At 29.0% G+C, this 17054-nt stretch overlaps 1 protein-coding gene across 2 annotated transcripts in view; it reads right to left on the reverse strand.

The window, feature by feature from the left end:
* LOC131669207 (vacuolar protein sorting-associated protein 11 homolog) overlaps nucleotides 1-17054 on the reverse strand; it is a 215219-nt gene that overhangs the window by 109033 nt on the left and 89132 nt on the right. Inside the window, exon 2 of one of the 2 annotated variants that reach the window (XM_058943937.1) lies at nucleotides 5713-5775. The exons of the other annotated variant lie outside the window; for it this stretch is intronic. The gene's annotated coding sequence lies outside the window, so the exon portion shown is untranslated. The remainder of the gene's footprint in view (nucleotides 1-5712; nucleotides 5776-17054) is intronic. 2 annotated transcript variants of the gene reach the window in all.

Consider the following 17054-nt stretch of genomic DNA (forward strand, 5'->3'; position numbering starts at 1 on the left):
GTGCACTCTTCACGATCATATATTCATAGTTTTCACTATATAGCTCGTGTTGTTTTTCTGGCAGAAGCGTTAGAGGTTAGAAGTGTTTGGCGTGCTCGGCAATTTTCTTCTATCGAAAAGAATAGAGCAAAGAGTTTGCATTAAATTTTGTATGAAAAATGAAATCCAGTACTCTAAAGCTCTTGAAATGTTGACAATTGCATACGGTAAATGTACTTTGAGTAAGAAAAATTCGTATAAGTAGTATATGCTGTTCCAAGAAGGCTGGCTGAGAGAATGTTGAAGACGAACCTCGCCGTGGACGTCCCAGCACATCAACAACAGATGAAAACGTTGAAGCAGTGAAAGAAATTTTGTTAAAAAATCGTCGAATCACCATCAGAGAAGTTGCAGAATATGTTGGCTTATTGGTTGGCTCATGCCATGATGTTCTTTCAGATGTTTTGGACATAAGACGCGTGTCAGCGAAATTCCTTTTCAAAATTGCTTAATTTTGATCAAGAGACCCGTGGGATGACCATCGCTCAGGAGATGTTGAATGAAGTCATTGAAGAATGAATCCTGATTTTCTCAAAAGTGTTATAACTAGTGGTGAATCGTGAGTATATGGTTATGATGTCGAAACTAAAGTCCAATCGTCCCAATGGAAGACCCCAAAAGAACCAACACCCAAAAAAGCACGCCAAGGTTTTGCTCACTGTCTTCTTTGATTACCGTGGCGTATTTTATCAGGAATTCTTACCACAAGGTCGTACGGATAATAAGGAGTATTACATTAACGTTATGCGTCGTTTGCAAGAGGCAATACGCAAAAAAACGTCCGGAATTTTGGAAAAACAATTTGTGGATTTTGCACCTGTTCATTCATCGTTGCTTGTGAGAAATTTTTTTGCCAAAACCAACACCACAGTTATGCCTCAGCCCCCATATTCACCGGATTTGGCTCCTAGTGACTTGTTTCTTTTTCTAAAACTTAATGAAAGGACATCGATTTTCAATGATTGAGGACATAAAAACTGCATCGCTAAAAGAACTCAAGGCGATTGAGTGATTATCAAAAGTGCTTCGATGATTGGAAAAAGTGCTGGCACAAGTGTATTATATCTAACGGGGATTAATTTGAAGGAGACAACATAAATATTGACCAATAAATAAATATTTTTTGAGAAAACCAGTCACCTTCCTTTTTAAACACCCCTCGTACATGAACTTCAGACTAAAATAAAACTTAATACTATGTTCTTGTTTTCTGATGGAAGATTAAGCTTTTTTCTATATAACTTTTGTTGGTTGTATGTTTTTAAACAAATTTGTTGATTTATCTATATTAAATTCTTGTTTTTGAATTAGTTCAGAAATTGTGAGTATGTAAACTGAGGAGTACACATAAGTTAATATCAAATTCGAACTTTAAATAGTGAAAGAATTACTCTCTCGTCTATAACAATTTACACAGTAGTTATCATTATTGAAATAATTAATTCTTAACCAAAATAAGTTCATTACAAAGTAACAGCCAACAATATGTACTAAAAATGAAATCAATACGAGGGTCGTTTGAAAAGTCCGTGCAAAGTCAGAGAGATGGCGCTACTAGTGCGTATCAAGGTTATTTTCAGTTAGTGGCATATCTTGGAAGAGCACGCACCAAGTTTCAGCCAGATCGGCCAATTACTTTAGGTTTTACATTCGTTTCAATCAAAGAAATCGAGTGGTTGTAAAAAAATGGACGAAAAAGAATTTCGTGTATTGATAAACATTACTTTTTCAAAGGCAAAACGCCTTAGGAGATTAAACAGAAGCTTGATAAACATTATGGTGATTATGCACTTTCGATTAGAATGGTTTATAAGTGGTTTCAAAATTTTCGGAGTGGCCATATGAGCACAAAAGACGCTGAACGTTCTGGACGCCCTGTGTTGAGGTTACCACTTCAGAAATCATTGATAAAATCCATGATATGGTGATGGCTGACAGAAGAGTGAAGGTGCGTGAGATTGCTAGTACTGTAGGCATCTCGAGCGACCGGGTACATAATATTTGGATCAACATTTGGACATGAAAAAAGTTATCCGCTAGATGGGTGCCGCGATTGCTCACGATTGACCAAAAACGAGATCGTATGAAGTGTTGCAAGAATGGTTTGCAGCTGTTCTAGCAAAATCCGCAAGATTTAAGCGTCGTTTCATCACTGTAGATGAAACATGGATACATCACTACACTCCTGAGACCAAAGAACAGTCTAAACAATGGGTTACCAAGGGGGAATCTGCTCCGAAAAAGGCGAAGACAATTCCTTCGGCCGGGAAGGTTATGGCGACTGTCTTTTGGGATTCGCAAGGAATAATCTTCATCGACTATCTGGAAAAGGGTAAAACCATTACAGGCGAATATTATTCATCGTTATTAGATCGTTTGAAAACCGAGTTGCTAGAGAAACGTCTACGATTGGCCCACAAAAAAGTCCTCTTCCACTACGACAACGCGCCAGCTCACGCCTCAGCAGTTATGGCCGCAAAACTAATGGAGATAGGGTTTCAACTCGTTTCACATCCCCCCTATTCTCCAGACTTAACTCCGTCGGACTACTATTTGTTTCCTAATGTGAAAAAATGGCTGGCGAGGAAAAGATTTTATTCAAACGAGGAGGTGATTGCAGAAACCTATTTTACAGACTTGGACAAATCCTATTATTTGGAAGGGATTAACAAACTAGAGCAGCGTTGGATGAAATGTATAAGCCTAAAAGGAGACTATGTTGAAAAATAAAAAAGATTTATCAAAAAAAATCAAGCAGTTTTTATTTTTGCACGGACTTTTCAAACGACCCTCGTACATGCTCTTTAAAGTAAGTAACCAGTATCTGATATTGATATAAACTGTTGCGAATAACATTTTATTCTTTTATCTCTCCAAAGCATAATTTTAAATTTACGGACAGCTTATACTCACAAATCTTGAACAGGATCAGAGTTAATTTTTTGCTGGATGTTTGTTTTTTAAATTGGTTGATTTATCTATACTAAATTCTATTCATCTGTAATAATTGAAAGAATTAGCTTTTTCTTGTATAACAATTCACATAACAGATAATTAAAAAAATGAATATAAATAAATTATACACTTTAATCGTATCGGTCTCTTATTGATCTTGAGTAAGTGACGCCACTACAACTATAAATATGTTCTTTGAGTTTTATAATTTAATGCTTGGATAGCAAGTTGTAACAAAAGAAATTTTAAGCATGCAAAATTATCAATTTGTTTCAATAAACTTTGTATTCAAGCTTTTATTGTAACAAGGAAATTCAGTACACATACTGTTGTCACTGTGCCAAGTAAAGTAGTTTGGAATGCAATTGTATGTTACTTTTGTACACAGTTACGGTGCTTCTATGAAGAATGTATTAGTTGAGCTTCGATTATCTTGAACTCATGAATATATTCAGAAAAATGAGTATACGATATACAGAAATAATTAAATCAATTATATTATTTCCTAAAATCTCCAGAACAAAACAAGAAGCATGTATATTATAGTTACATAAATTTTCTTATGTATTAATATTTAGAAAGTGACACTACTATACTTAAAAATTTTGTACAGTAATTTATTTTATATGGTTTTGAATAAAATTCATTTTTTAATAACTGATTGAAAATGTAGAGTAAATAATATACTTATCTGAATCGAGCCCTGATTTTACTCGAATTTCGATATTATATTCATTAATTTGTTATAATTAATATATAGGGGATATCGGAGCAAAGCGGGGTACTCCGTGATTTTCTTTTTTCAAATACTTTCACTTCAGCAGACCAACGGTCCTCTTATGTACCCTTCAAGGGTATAATTTTGGCTGTTTACACAAAAACTCAGTCGATATTTTAGGTTGAACGAAGACTGTCGTTATTTTGACTATAAAAATTGCAATATTATCGTTTTCTTAAATGGCAATTTAAATAATATAAAGGTAAGTATCGATAAAATCGAATCATATCATCTTTTAGTGAATATTTCAAGCTTTTAAAAACACTTATTATATTTTTATTTTTATCAACTCTACTCATTTTAATATCAAAAGTTAGAAAATATCACTTTTGGACAAAGTGGGGTAGAACAAAGCGGAGTACTTTCTTTTCATAAAAATTTTACTAATTTCATTTTTCATTAATTAAATACATAGTTAATTGTAGTCTTAAGCTTGCTTTTGAATAATTCGTGGGGAATAATCACGGCACTAAGCTACGGGAAATATCTGCTAGGTTGGCATTAGTGTACGTTTTACAATAGAACGGTTCGTAGTTCTAAGAGGAAGTTATTACCAATTTTCATAGGCACTTGGCGTTATCTGGCTTTTTTTGAAAATCTGAAAGTTGACTTCTTATACTTAAGATCTCGGAGAATGAATTTTTAAGATTAAAAATTTTCGGCGAAATATATTTAAATAGGGTTTTTCAAAAGAAACAGGAATCATATATTTGAACGAAGTTATAGCTGATTAACTCTTAGGTACTTCGTTTTGCTCGGGAGCTCTGATATTTTGATCTTTAGTATACAATATTCGATGCACGATCTATATCTATAGTAATTTAGTTATGTTAACATATATGTGTAGCAGAAAGTAAATATAAGAAAGAGATAGATAATAGCAGATAATCATGTTGATACTGTTCAACTGATCAAATACTTTAAATGAAATAAGGAAAGGAAGATAAGTTTACGCCATCACGAATATACAATGGTAATTAAACTAATGGAATTTTGTGAATTTAATAAAGGTTCTAATATAAATAAATACAGTGAATTTTTTATTTTGTTAATCATGTGCATCATGTGCACCATGTGCATCATGTACAATCATTGTGAATCATTGCGAAATCATTGTGTATATAGTGTCGCATATCCGCGCCTTTGGCATTCATGCTGCAGGTCGTTGCTGCGACCCATGATATATAACGATTTCTATATAGAAATATAATAGCCTTAAATATATTTCATAGTTTTAATGAACTGATCGTTATAGAAATTGCAAAATTTATGAAACATTATTTAGAAATAAAATAATGTATTATATGGTTTTCTCGATTAATTTTTTCACTGCGGTGTAAAATTTAAAAGCCAACAATCATATTCGGTATATTTTTATCAACATAATCATGTGCAAACACGAAGTTTCAGAAAGAAATAATGAGCAAGTAAAAATATATATCATTTTAAAGACTATAGTAGACCTCGTTGAAACAAAGTGAGAAATTATTGTAATATATTTAAAAATAAAAGTTGAAAATAAATGGTAGGAATCGATGTTTAAAGTTTTCAAAACAATTACAGTATAAGAAAATGATATTTCGTACTTTTTGAACACTTCCGTCCATGACATAAGTATAAACTGCAGTACTTCTCCCTACTACGCATGTTTAACATCTTTTCAATTAATCTTACTTTAGAGGCTGCTTTTTTATAAATTTGGATTTCTGTGCTATTATTTCAATATTTGAACTGATTCCACTGTAGATTTTTTATATTCTATGGAAGATATATAACTAGAGGCGAATAGTACAAAATTATTTTTACAGCTCCTTGTGGTACATTTGACAAAAGAATTATTTATAGTTAGGGATTTAAATTGATCTTTCAAGGTATTCGAGATAGATATGTTTTACAATATGTATATAAGTCCATCAGAGTATTATCAGTTGGTGCCTTACCTCCTTTGCTCGTATGGTTCATTAAATCCTAAAACTCATCTCTATCATTTTTGTCAATGGTACCTATAAAAGATTTTAATAAATACGAGAAAATTTAATAAATTTAATAATTTTAATAAATTCTCGTACTTATAACAAACTATTTTATGATTATCAAAAAAAGATTATACAGTATTTATAATTTCATCTAGAACAAATGGCATGATTAGTATTATAGCGTTTATTTTAAGTTTTTTAAGATTTTTCTTATAAGATTTTTAGTTGAACCTTGTCTTAACAGTTACCTAGTCATGTTAAAAACTTCATTTCTATTTAAAGTTCGATTCAGATCGAATGAGTATTTTAACTGTTGTTCATATAGTTCTCTTCTAATATTATGTAAAACAACTGTTTGAATTTCTTTGAAATCAAAAACAAATATGTTGTTTTTACTATCACGCATAAGCAGATTATTTTCTTGCTTCGAACCTCATTTTTCTTTAATGTAATCTAGAGTATCACCTTTTCTCAGTGTACCTAAATTTTTAATAAAAATTTATATAAGAACTTCTAAAATAATTATAATAAAAACAAAAGAATATTTTATGATTGACTAATTACAATCAATAGAAGCTTCACTTTCCAAAACTCTCTTCTTTTAAAAACATGTAAGGTAAAATAATAAATAATAATAATAATAAAATAATGATAGTAAAATAATGATAATAATAAGTAATTTCAAATTATGATTCCAATACCATTTCATAAAGCTATCAGGTCATTATATTAGTATACATATATCGTGATCATGAACATGATTACTACATATGCATTTCAAATGGGAACAGCTACTAAGATTGAAAAAAGTATAGTTAATAGATGAATAATCAAAGTAGATTTTTACGACTGCTTTTATTAATGTTCTCGATTATTTATTGCTTTTTAGAATAATATAAAGATATTGGTTTTCACGACTACAAACTCTACCATCAAATCATAATTATTATAGGTGTCCTGAGTTTCATTTTTTTTATATTTTTACTTCAGAAATCACTGCAGATTTTGATTTTATAATATTTTTGACGTTGAAAAACGTAATTACGAAAATTGCAGATTGTGCTATTTTTTTAGGGTAACTTCAGGGAAAAAATGTTTTTATTTACTGTTAATAAAATAATAATTAATTTCGATATATCTATTTAGTCAATCTAAATATATAGATTAATACTAATAGCAGTTCAAATAGAGACGTAAATTATTCTAACAATAAATAAATATATTACGTCATAGATAATTATTATTATAAATGCATAATGCTTTAAGTGATTGCTGATCATGTTCAACATGATTTGAGGAAACTTTATTTTTATTCTATATCGATAGAGAATTAAAATGGACTGATTCAATTGCTTGTTCGCTATAAAAACCAAGACCTTTTTTATGTTCGGTGTAAAAATCTACTACGTGATAGAATATTGCGTGCACTTTGGAGTAACTGGAATGCTTAAGTCAACGGAACTTGTTTTAAATTGATGAATGGATTTTTCATACTTTACATGTAGTTCACTTCTAACACTATCTTTAACAATATTCTTGAAATTTCTCAATGCAACAACGTATTTATAACAGACATAAATTATTTTTTGCTTGGAGAACATCAATTTTCACTGAACAAAATTTTACAAGAATTGCCGTTGAAGCCTGTACCATCAAGAGTAACTATTCGTTTAATATTACTTTCTTTAATTCAATAACTCGTGATTTGCTGATATTCTACTTACATTTTATCAGTCAGTGTGTTGACAACACCGAGCATCAAATGCGATTCGGGTGGTGGAATAATATCCAAAATTTTAATGATTTTGTCGCCAGAAAGTATTGGTGGGTGTAATCAGCTTTTAAAATCTCTTTTTATTATTATCGCTTTTCATTTCTTTTCAATTATACTTGATAATTACTTAAACATTAACTGATTGTATTTACATCAGTACTGTAGATACAATCGTATGTCTACATTAATTTATACTGAGCATGTTCTATAATTTAATCTTATTTATGTCGTAATAATGCATATAAATATAAAAAAAGTGTTTTGAAAAAATTACATTTCTGAAAAATTAAACTATCATAATTAGCAAAAAGTTTTCTTTTACAGTGGCCTAAAACCGGTACTATTTGCGATTTCCGTGGTTACATTTTTGAACATCAAAAGTATTATAGAATCAAGATCTGCAGCTATTTCTGAAGTGACAACACTAAAAAAAAATAAAACTCAGAGCATCCGTTTTATATTTATGAAGTAATATATAAAAGATAGTTCATAGTTATTTAAAAAATATAACAGTTACTTACATATATATAGTTACTCCGAATTAAGAAACTGTACAATAACGAAACACTGTGATAATAAACTTGTCAGCTACAACATAACGTAGTTTTAAAACTAGACATTTGTGTATTTTTAATTCAAAATGCTTTTCTTAATAAGTATATATCTGAAAATGAGCGAAGCGCCGAATAAGAAACGACGTAGGTAAAAAAGTATCAACGGTTGTTATTAGGGGTTCTCCGGGTTGCATCGATTTACTCGCTGCCTCAAGTTTGGCCTGATATCACTGACTTTCAGGGTGGTTGTAGTGCCCTGTTTTATCCGTAGTGGATAAGGGTTGTTTTCTCATTTGAGATGACAACGAAATCTTCCCCATCTCTAGGAGATACTCTCACTGCTTTTGTCTTATATACTACTACGTGTACGTTTATACTACTATCTACACGTTCTTTCAATGGACATGGCAATAAAATTCAACTAAAAATTTATGTAGTTATATTTCCTACATTCCTTAAACTTATTTTCAATATAATCTACAACTTACTAGAAACACATTTCTATATTATCAAAGTATATGCCCTACAAATGAAATTTTCAATTTATAATGTAATAACTCTCATAACTTAATTTTTCCTATAACTATCATATAAAAAATAGTTGAATTTAGGAACATTTGCAAGAAACTATTTTTAATGGTACTATTTTTCGTAAATTAGAATATTATTTTTCAGTGATAGTACACATGTGATAAAAATTTCAATCATTGTAGTCTTAATATTTTTTCAATTTGTAATGTAGATGTCTTTTGACTGTTTACTTAGCATCTATTAATAGTTCACGATTGTTAATTGCATTATTATGTTTTTATGTATTTCATATAGATATACAGAATTATATATATTATGTGTAAGTGAGCGAAGATCAAAATTATTATTCAAGCAACACAATATCCATAATTCACTCAACAATAAAATAGAGATTTTGATGCTTTTCATCGTGATTCAATTTGAAATTTCTGAATGTTCAAAATTAATTTGATTCTGTTATTCGTGATCGTAATCTACCATTTGTGCATGAAGCACTCCATGAATGCTAATAGCCATTGAAATAGAAGAACCCTGATATGAATTTATGGGTTGAAGTCAAATTAACCTTCTTATTTGCATACATATCTTTGCTTAGAACGTTGATAATAATGTATTAAACGTATAAGAGGTTTTATGAAAAAAGTGATATAATTTGGCACCATGATTTGTCGAGTTTTCATATTGATGCATGCTTTCAATTTTATAATTTTATTCCTATCTTCTTTTTCCTGTGTAAAGAAAGAAATGGACTACCGACTGAAATCATTTTATTCGATATCTGATTAGTCAAATGTAATCACGTGTACTGTTACGTGCCAATAATAGTTGCTAACACATGTGCTGCAAATCAATGTAAAGCGCCTATAGAACTATTATTGCTCTAGGCATTTTACATCGACGTATTATAAATTAACCTTTAAAGTCACGGTTTTTTTGTTATGAAATATAAAAATCTAACATTTGTAGCTCTATCATAATAATCACTTTAAGGATTAAGTAATTGAATAAAAAATAAGTAAGATAATTTGTAGACTGTAAAAAGAGTATAAATCTCGAATTCAGTCAACGACCTTACTTCAAAATAATGTGATAAAGTAATCCTAACGTTCTACTTCAATTACATTTATTCCCTGGATTTATAAATTAATTTAATATCTTTAAACTTCACCTTCGAATAAACATCATTAACAATGAAGAGAATTATAAATTGATAGATCATTTACATGAAATATTGTCAAATGAATACAGCTCATTTGGTGAAGTCATTTATTAAAAAAATATTTTTTAAATTAAACTTATAAATGTAAGTAAACTTCAAACTTATCATAAGTGAACAGTAGAAAAGTTGATAGTTATATTGATTGTTGAAATTGAAAGTAGAAATTTCGAAAATTATTTTGTGAAAACAATGACGCTGGATTAGCCACAGTTGCTTTACAGTATTTTTGTTAAATAATATATCTACTAATATAAAGATATCCTACAAAAAGTATAAGATCATATATAAATATGTTAAAACAACAAAAGAAATTAAATTATCAGACACAGTTGATAGTTCGATGTATTTGGAACTAGCAAGAAGTAATTAATTTGGTACGTTGTCCGTTATTTATAGTTAAGCAACTGAAAAGTTACTACGTTATTATATTTGTAATTGTTACTGAAGTTGAGGACAAATGTAGGTAGATATTTATTTGCCACTTAATATGGACGGATATTGTGCATTTCAAGTCATAGAACTCTTATGTATAAATAGTGTATTTTAGAAGTTTTATTTCGCCTACAAAGTATTTGATTTAATTCATGCGCCAAACTGAATATTAATATAAGTAAGAGATGAGCATTCTTAATGACTAGTCATTCTATAAAATTCCATTCAAATTGGCCGGATCATGTATTTTCACTATCATTTACTTACAAAAATATGCTTTGGTATCCGGTAACCGAGACGATAACTCTTGTTTATGGCTACTCGCGCAAATAAATCCTACCCAAGTTGTATAATTTAATTAATCGAATGATGATTACAATGAATTTGGTTTATATTTTGCAAGTTCATATAAGTAACGTCCACACCGAGTTTCTGATAAATTTGATTAAAATTACTTTACACTTATAATAATAACTAAAAAGATCATTATAATCTATTTTATTTTCCTTCGAAATATTACTAATCTCATATATAAACAATGGTTAAGGAAAATCCCTCATGTAATTAAAACAACACTCTTGAAATTTCAACGTTTCGCCATAAATTCATGGCCTCTTCAGGAAAACTTTATTAAAAAAAAAAAAAAATTATGAACAATTAAAAACTTTTTTTTTTTTTTTTTAAACAATTCGACATGATCATAACACTACAGTACACATCTAACAATAATAATAAAATCATTCGTACTCACAACTATAGAAAACCTAAGTCATAGTAATGTCAATTAATAAAATATTTTTACTATTCAGAAACAAACCGAAAAGTCAGAGATATAAAATGAACTGTGAATTTAAAAGTTTTAAAAGTATTTAAAAGTACTATATTGACATTTCTAGTATATAGACAGTTGTACCACTTTTAAATTCACAGTTCATTTTATATCTCTGACTTTTCGGTTTGTTTCTGAATAGTAAAAATATTTTATTAATTGACATTACTATGACTTAGGTTTTCTATAGTTGTGAGTACGAATGATTTTATTATTATTGTTAGATGTGTACTGTAGTGTTATGATCATGTCGAATTGTTTAAAAAAAAAAAAAAGTTTTTAATTGTTCATAATTTTTTTTTTTTTTTTAATAAAGTTTTCCTGAAGAGGCCATGAATTTATGGCGAAACGTTGAAATTACAAGAGTGTTGTTTTAATTACATGAGGGATTTTCCTTAACCATTGTTTATATATGAGATTAGTAACTAAAAAGATCCATTTTTAAAAAGAGCTACTTTTTTTGATAATTATATGATGTAATAATTTAGGATTATCAGCGAACGATATTAATAATGTAGCATAATTTCATTAAAAATTTTGAAAAATCTTAGATATACAATGATTTTTACAAATCACAGTTTTCCTTACAATTATTGTTTAAAATCAGCTAGAGATTTTTATTTGTAATGAAATAATACAGATTTGTACGTGACGCCGAACGTAATTGGAAAATACAAATTTCAAACACTAAAACAATTATATTTTTCAACTGTCGAAGGCGTTCCTTATTAAATGCTTTACTGAAAGCAGTCAACTGACCTCTAGTTATTCTGTTGACATTAGAAAGATTAATATCTTGCGCAATATGCAGATGCTAAGCGAGGTTAAAACCAACCTATCAATCACTATTCGGCATTGAACTGACATAACTCTGTAACGCAGGCCTGGGGCGTTTATCATTAGTCTCGCGCTCACTCTGTTACACTTGCGGTACTTTAATAATTATTTGCTTCAACGTCAGCTCTCTCTCGTAAAGTAACCTTGTTTGTCTGTCCTTCTTCACTGCATCAGGCATGCAAATTTACATCCACTATTAAAGGATCTTATTCGACACATTTTTATCGAAATACTATTTGAATTTTTGATATCCGCTAAGACTATTTTTAGCATGACATCACAGCCATTTGCCTATATCCATAGTCGTACAACTTTGTTCACATAAATATAAACTCTATTCACATTAGAGAATTGATACTTTTATTGATTATAATTAACATGATAAAATTTATATTTTATATGGTTCTACAATAATTATTTCTTCAATTACTGAACGTAATTGTTGAATAACCATCGCAACTACTTTGAGTAATTATTATTGTAATAATTCCATAAAGCTCAATGTGAACCTTAAGGAGGTTCTTCAACTTAGGGCCGAAAAATGCGGGTGCTTAAGATTCCCTTTAATTTTCGTGAATATCATGATGTAATCATTTATGAGATTTAAAATGTACATGCTTTGATCAAATATAGATTATCTAATATTAAAATTATACCGCAAATTCATAAAAAAATGTCTTGAAAAAATTTGTTTATTTGCAAAAATGCATGGCAACGCTGCATTCCAAGCGTGGGGTTCCATAGTGGTGTAGATTTGGCCATATTCGGCGATGGATTATAAACACAAGCATTTGCGCGAAAGCACAATGTTTCGCCAAGATAACTACAATAAAAAATTCAGGATTTAATAATAAATATAATAATAAATCTTAATTTATTTATAATTTCAACGAATAGTGATGATAATGCTATTGAAATCTGCTTTATTTTACCGAAGACGGATGAAAACATATAATTAAATGGATTATTCAGCATAAACATACTGAATGATTCATTTAATTATAACAAAACAGATTGTTACTTCAAGAAAAATTAAACAGGAATGCCCACAAGCAATTCCTGAAAATAGACATTTCGCCAAAGGTGAATATTTAAGTATGAAAATAACATATAAACATTAAAATCAAATTAATCGAATTATTTTCAAAGCAATAAGTAAAGCAATTCCTACTCACGAAAATTTATATATTACAGATTTCTATGTCTATGTCTATTTCTATTTCTATTTAATAAAAAATTGAAAAACCTTAATATAGAAAACTTTCGACCCATTTCCAGTTCATCATTGCTGAAATAAAAAGAGAAATAAAAGAAACAAAAATAAAAATCGAACAAGAGTTTCAATTTTCCATTAATAGTTTCTGGAAAAAGAAATTTTTTTTAATTCTGTGCCATTCAACTCAGTTTTGTCTTCAATTAAATAATATTTAGGAAAAAGTATTAGACAAATATATTTAGTGAAATCCCAAATTTAATATGCATGGCAACGCTGCTTTCCAAGATATATTAGACATAGACGAAACAGAAATACTAATTGAAGCTGATTTGATCTTGACTTCAAAAAAAAAGGTGATGGCTATTTTATTATTGTAAAAAGCTGTTAATAATTTGATATTTTACGTCAAATTTTTGCAGCTGGGAATATCTAAAATAGTAACGTGGGTAAAATAAGAATAAATGAGATAATAGATAAATTTTATATCAATCACTTGTCTAAATTCAATAGCGATAGAGATAACAAAAATCATCTAAGGGATATCCGGGCAAAGTGGGATCTTATCAGCGTGGGGTTTTATTATCCTACGGGTTAATCAAAGATAGCTTCACTCAGATAAATCTTATAATCAAATGTGTAAAATGTAATTATTCATTTTGTACATAGTGACAAATGAAATGAAACAAAACGTATTATCGATTTGAATTCTAAGTTAACTATATAGGCAAATTCGATAATATTATCGTGTTCAATATTTTACAGTGGTAAATTGTAATTCGATCCAAAAAATCTAAGATAATGAAATATTTATTTTTATTTTCAGCTGTTATTGATGCAATAATAAGAGAAGCACAATTGATTTTATTATGAATCAAAATAAGTTAAAATAAAATATGAATAATTTCTCCAAGTTTGTTGAAAGAATATGAACATGTAGTTTATCATGCTATAGATCAAGTCACAGAAGAGTCCCTTGAAAAGGAAATTAAACTAGAAATAAAATTGACTGAAAAAAAAATTTTTTTAATTAATTTTTTTAGAAAAAAATTAAATTAATTTATTGAAATCAGTAATACCTGAGAAAATGAAACATTACTTGACTTAAATCTTTCAACAGAAATAGAAAATAATACATAACAATAATGCTACTGAATTTTCATCGTTAAATAATGTTGCACAAAGCCAAGCTTCCGAAATAGAAGAAAATAACATTAATGAAGAACATGAAAAATCATTACAATTTCAAGATCACATTTCAACAAACGACTCTATTAGACGAGAAACAGAGAATCTGAGGTAAATAAAAGAATATGAAAATTTTACTGTCCCTTACACTTATAAAATTAGTTTCATGCGATACCAGTCAACGAAATAAAAATTTTAATAATACTAGTAGTGTTTAACACGTTTCGCGCGCTTCTCTTTTTTTATGCATTCATTTTAACGTACGAATATAGATCAAAATTTTATTGGTGAAATAGAACATTCGTAAAATTCCATCTGCATTAGATATTCCTTTGATTTAATATGAGATATGAGATAGACGATATTATTTATTAATAAATAAATATGCAGTTATATAATCATGATTTCAAAATGTTATCAATAAAGTTTTAAGTTCTGTATTGAAAAATCATCATTCAAAAGTTTAAAAAATAAGATAACAAATGTATTGTAAATTCTAAAAATATTATAATTTTCTATAATCATATCCTTCACGATGTAAATAATATACTTCGGTATAGAATGTTCATAGTTGTAATTAGTGCCCCTTCAAAAAAGTTTTCTAATAATTTATGTAACTTAATATAGCCGAAACTATACAAATAGATTATTGGGTTATTTGGAAAGAACATACAATAAAATTAGATTGTTGTTTTTGACATATATATTAATAATTTTAAAAAAGTAAGAGGGATGCAATTAAAACGAGCAAGGGTTCAATTTTTTTGCCTTGTTTCTTTGCAAAAATATTAAGTATTACTATAGATATCGCAGTTGCAAACAACGAAAAAATTATCAGTTTTAAAATTTTTTTTGGGACAACTGAAGGGGTTTAATTAAAATAATGAGCATTTTTGGAGGGTTCAATTAAAGATATTTCGAATGGTATTTTTTATTTTCACTGTCCATTACACTTTGCAGGCTGGGGTAAGGGGGGTTATACGGAAATCAACGATAATCTGTCATGAGCGTACACGACATGTACCTATATAAATAGCCCACAAATAGATGATCACGTGACTATCTTTCAGCCAATCAGCTAATGAATAAACTGACTTCACTTTGTCAGGTTTTCTTTTTTATAGGAGGATTATAGGAGGATGAAAATCTTTTATTTCAAGTATAAAAACCTCAGCATCTTAAACTAACGAAAACATAAAGTTCATTGTAAAAATAAACGAAAAATCTAAACTAACATTTAGTAAAAGAATAGAACATTTTCGACTAAAAATTGATCTTCAAAGCGAGAAACGAAAAGCCCTGACACAAATTGTTCGATTTAAACATCGGCATCTGTAGAAAAAAAACAAAAATACATGCAAGAGACCTAAATAAAGAAGGAATTCCTTATGAAAGTGGATGTGGAGCTAATGATGTTTCAGATTTAATAAATAAAAGTTTAGCAATTACATACACGGGAGGTTTCCGTTGTCTCCTTGAATGAATGATAATGGTTTTATTAATTTATTTCACGTTCTTTCAGAAGAATGTTCACCTAATCGTGCTGTTCTCGTTATTTTTTATTTAGAGATGACCTGTTTTGTCAAAGCAGTAGAATTTTGTAAAGTAACTACAAATATACATCTAATTTTTATAGAGTTCTTATTATATATTATTTTATGAATGATTTATGACAAAAATTCATCCCTGCATTTTGTAGATAGCTACCTGCTGCAGATGAAATACCTTTGAGATTTATATAATGTCTCAAAAACCTATAACTCAAGTAGTAACCGATGTTATGGAATTAAAAGTAGTAAATAGAGACTATTTACATGCGTGTTAGTATTTGAATAAAAATATTGTAAATGTAACGCACATGAGAATTGGTCTGTCAAATTTTTTGACGTTCCTAAAGAATCAAGGAAAATTAATCATATTGATTGCTCTTAACAGTTAGAGATGTATTGTCATTCTAAAAATACGATTCAACGTATGTATATCGGGTATAGTATTAGCGCGACTTATGTGTTATATCTCTAGATAATCTAAATATTATATATATGATCAAAGCTATAATTCACGTATAGAGATAATCTACATATTATGAAGTACAAAAGCCTCAGCATATACGCGCGCGCGTGTCTGTGTTTGTATGCGCGTGTTCATGTGCGTGCGTGTGCATGTGTGTGTGTGTGAATAAAAAGATTTAAGTTATATGTTTCAAGAATGTTATTAATACTGTTCATATATTTTCGACGTAGGAAATTCAAATAATGAATGTATTAACATCCATTAATTCATTACTGCAACATAACAACTTATGTCGTTTACGCTTATTACTGTAATAATCTGATTTACGTTGTAATGTTTTTATGATTACTTTTAAATTTAATGCTCCGTTAAAAATAAGATTTTTCATTTTTTTATGTTGTTTGATGAATTCATAGATATAGTTAAAGGTTTTGCCGATACTCTATCTATGTTTCGTAAAATCTGCACGGCAAGAATAAATCATAATTTCCATTCAAGCAACAAGAGCTTATCAAAGACATTTGCAGAATATTTAGATGGAACTCACAATGCCAAAAATGATGTAAATGCTCTCGTCGTACTCTTGCAAAAGTTTGATATTAATGTTGCATATCATTGATATGAAATTGTTCAAAACGATCAAGAACAATTGCTATTTATTATAAAAAATCCGTTTAAAAGAGGGATAGAAATTGCGTTTATTATAATCTGCTGAT

The sequence above is a fragment of the Phymastichus coffea genome, unplaced genomic scaffold (assembly GCF_024137745.1).
Source record: "Phymastichus coffea isolate CEN01 unplaced genomic scaffold, Cenicafe_Pcof_1.1 PCOF00088, whole genome shotgun sequence".
Classification (NCBI taxonomy): Eukaryota; Metazoa; Arthropoda; class Insecta; order Hymenoptera; family Eulophidae; genus Phymastichus; species Phymastichus coffea.